Below are 3,946 nucleotides of genomic sequence, written 5' to 3'. Positions count from 1 at the left end.
CACAGAGTCCTAACCTCTGGACCGCCAGGGAAGTCCCGAGGATAGGGTTTTTATGACTAGCTGAGGATGGCAGAAGGAAAAATGTGTTTGAGAGGTCAGATAGCTAAGATTAGTTTGGGACTTGTGGAGCTGGTACTGGTGGGACCTTGAGGTAGGAATGTCAGATAAGTACATGAAGATAATACTTTAGCTCTGGGTTGGAAGGTGTAGGTTGGAGTGGTAATAGAAAGTGAAAGTGAAAAGTGGTTCCATTTGTGGGCTAGATCACAGTGGCCAGGGACTGACTTGTACAAAGAAAGGAGGTGAGGATGGAAACTTAGGAGCATCATAATTTTGGTGATTTATTTTAATTTTTGTTCTTGCACTTTAATGCTAATAATCTCCTAAACTACACTGTTGGACTTCCAGCTTTTTACTCTCAGCTCAATCCACCGTATTGCTGGGAAAATTTGGGCTCCTGGGCTATATGATCTTGATTGCATTGTAGAATTTGGTTTTAATCTGGGACAACGTAAAAAAAAAACACAACAAAAAACAGCTTTGTGACCTTATTTGAGATAATGGAAAATTCTTCCGTCATGTCTTTCTGCGTCTCCTAGAGCAGCTGTTTCACAGCAAGTGTTTGGAAACGGCTTTGCTTCCCTGGAGGAGTGGAAATTTTGTTCTTCATAGAAAGTCATATAACTGACCACATTTACTTTTTCATCTTGGCTGCTAGGAGGCACTCAGATTCCCTGCTTAGCTGTAGTCACTGTGTAGGACTCAAATAGCTCTCCATATCTGGGTTCTATACCAATATCTCTTATGCCAGGCACAGTCTTCATTTTCTTCTTTAAGCATTCCTTGGTCAAGAATCTTTAAAAATATCATTAGTTCACAAATTTGTGTGGCATCCCTGTGCAGGGGTCATGCTAATCTTCTCTGGATTGTTCCAGTTTTAATGTATGTGTTTCCCAAGTGAGCTTTGCTTGGTCATGATTTTTAATTTCCTTCTGTAATACATACATTTCTCAGACCATCTCGGATTCTTTGTAGAATGAGATATGCGTGCATGCTAAGTTGCTTTAATCATGCCCAACTCTGTGTGACCCTATGGACTGTAGCCCACCAAGCTCCTCTGTCCATGGGATTCTCTAGGCAAGAATACTGGAGTGGGTTGCCATGCCCTCCTCCAGGGGATCTTCCTGAACCAGGGATCCAGTCTGCGTCTCTTACGTCTCATGCATTGGCAGGTGGATTCTTTATCACTAGCATCACCTGGGAAGAATGAGATGAGGACCTGATAGATAGTGCAACTATGCTGTTCACTATATGAATGAGTAGGATGTTATTGGTCAGTACATAAATACAAAGACTCATCACATTTTAAATTTATATGTTCTTTGTTTTCTATGAACTTTGTCTTAATTGATAGTTTTTTTAGGCAAATGATACATATAGTCGCAGACAATAAAACTGTCAGGCGAGTGTATGCTCCTTGGTTCTTGTCTCGTCACAATGATGATTTGGAGCCATTTGGGACATTAAAGCCCTTGGCGTGTCACAGCTCTCTCAGGTCTTGAACAAACCGTGTCATAGCTCTTAGACAAATCAGTGTTACAGTTCTGTTTTATTTAGAAGATAGCAGGAGAATCCATCCTTGAAGAAGAGAAAGAGAGTGGAGGAGCGTGGCGGGAGGTGGGGGGTGGAGGGGTGGGGAGAGAGAGAGAGCAAGAGCGCTTGGCTCCTCCTTTCGTATGTTTTCTTCCCCCTGGGCCTGCCCTCTGCAGATTGGGCCCAGCCAGGAGTGCTGCTCTGCCTGAGGTCCTCACTCCAGTCCTCAGACCTTTCTTTCACCTTCCTTTGTTCTATTTTCACAGGCTTTTCCCTTCTTTGTCTTTTAGCCACCACCATTTTGGACTCCTTTTCCCTATTCTTATGACCAACCTAGAGAGCATATTGAAAAGCAGAGACATTACTTTGCCAACAAAGGTCTGTCTAGTCAAGGCTATGGTTTTTCCTGTGGTCATGTATGGTTGTGAGAGTTGGACTGTGAAGAAGGCTGAGTGCTGAAGAATTGATGCTTTTGAACTGTGGTGTTGGAGAAGACTCTTGAGAGTCCCTTGGGATGCAAGGAGATCCAACCAGTCCATTCTGAAGGAGATCAGCCCTGGGATTTCTTTGGAAGGAAGGATACTAAAGCTGAAGCTCCAGTACTTTGGCCACCTCATGTGAAGAGTTGACTCATTGGAAAAGATTCTGATGCTGGGAGGGATTGGGAGCAGGAGGAGAAGGGGACGGCAGAGGATGAGATGGCTGGATGGCATCACTGACTCAATGGACGTGAGTCTGATTGAACTCCAGGAGTTGGTGATGGACAGGGAGGCCTGGCATGCTGCGATTCATGGGGTCGCAAAGAGTCGGACACGACTGAGCGACTGAACTGAACTGAACTGCCTGACAAAACTAAATGAAAAATGATGTAACAGCAGGAGCCAAGTTCATGTGTAGATGTTTGCACACTGACCCTCCACTCTGCCTCTTGATGAGTTATTCATTTCCAGGTGAATGAGTCTTTGTAAAATTGTTGGAAGTTTCGGTCAGTCTTTCATAAGTTGTAATAGTTGTTTCATTTGGAAACTTGGAGTTGATGTTATTAATGGCCTGGGACTAATTGTTGAAATTTGAGCTGACATGATCTAGTAACACTTTTATTTCCAATCAATGTGAGCAAATCCTGCCTCAGAAGACTGGATATTGTTCACTGTTGAGCAATGAGCAGGTCACTGGGTGGGTGAAAAGAATTTACTTCTTTCTGCCAATCATTCCTGAATTCTGTCCTCTGAAGAAAAGTCTTTTCTTTTCTTTTATAGAAGGAAACTTTTGCGTTGAGTCATTAATCCTTTATAACAAAAGTCTTTTAAATTAAAAAAGCCAAATAATTAAGGGGTATCTGTGATTATTAAATTTGCCCTGTGTAACCTCCAGCAGAAATTCACCGCCCCGCTCTACCCCACACACCAATTTTAAACTTGACAAAGTCTTGTCCTTACCTCAAACAACCCTGTCCTTTCTTATAAAATGGGAAAGCTATGAACCTATGCTGAGATAAATTTAAGTGGTACAGAAAACGAGAAGTGAAAGGCAAAGGAGAAAAGGAAAGATATACCTATTTGAATGCAGAGTTCAAAAGAATAGCAAGGAGAGATAAGAAAGCCTTCCTCAGTGATCAGTGCAAAGAAATAGAGGAAAACAATAGAATGGGAAAGACTAGAGATCTCTTCAAGAAAATTAGAGATACCAAGGGAACATTTCATGCAAAGATGGGCTCAATAAAGGACAGAAATGGTATGGACCTAACAGAAGCAGAAATTATTAAGAAGAGGTGGCAAGAATACACAAAAGAACTGTACAAAAAAGATCTTCATGACCCAAATAATCATGATGGTGTGATCACCAGCCTAGAGCCAGACATCCTGGAATGCAAAGTGAAATGGGCCTTAGGAAGCATCACTACAAACAAAGCTAGTGGAGGTGGTGGAATTTCAGTTGAGCTATTTTCAAATCCTAAAAGATGATGCTGTGAAAGTGCTGCACTCAACTTGCCAGCAAATTTGGAAAACTCAGCAGTGGCCACAGGATTGGAAAAGGTCAGTTTTCATTCCAATCCCAAAGAAAGGAAATGCCAAAGAATGCTCAAACTACCACACAATTGCACTCACCTCACATGCTAGTAAAGTAATGCTCAAAATTCTCCAAGCCAGGCTTCAGCAATACGTGAACTGTGAACTTTCAGATGTTCAAGCTGGTTTTAGAAAAGGCAGAGGAACCAGAGATGAAATTGCCAACATCCCTTGGATCATAGAAAAAGCAAGAGATTTCCAGAAAAACATCTATTTCTGCTTTATTGACTATGCAAAAGCCTTTGACTGTAGATCACAACGAACTGTGGAAAAACCTTACCTGC

General features: G+C 42.0%; 1 non-coding gene across 1 annotated transcript; it reads right to left on the bottom strand.

Annotated features, from left to right (window-relative positions):
* Window positions 1–858: 858 nt before the first annotated feature.
* On the bottom strand, window positions 859–963 carry LOC138094219 (U6 spliceosomal RNA). The gene has a single exon (XR_011146247.1). It is a non-coding gene; the product is annotated as a U6 spliceosomal RNA (small nuclear RNA).
* Window positions 964–3,946: the final 2,983 nt, after the last annotated feature.

Source organism: Capricornis sumatraensis, chromosome 17, assembly GCF_032405125.1.
Source record: "Capricornis sumatraensis isolate serow.1 chromosome 17, serow.2, whole genome shotgun sequence".
Classification (NCBI taxonomy): Eukaryota; Metazoa; Chordata; class Mammalia; order Artiodactyla; family Bovidae; genus Capricornis; species Capricornis sumatraensis.
Note: the sequence above shows the minus strand (reverse complement) of the source record. Positions and strands in the feature narration are given on the sequence as shown.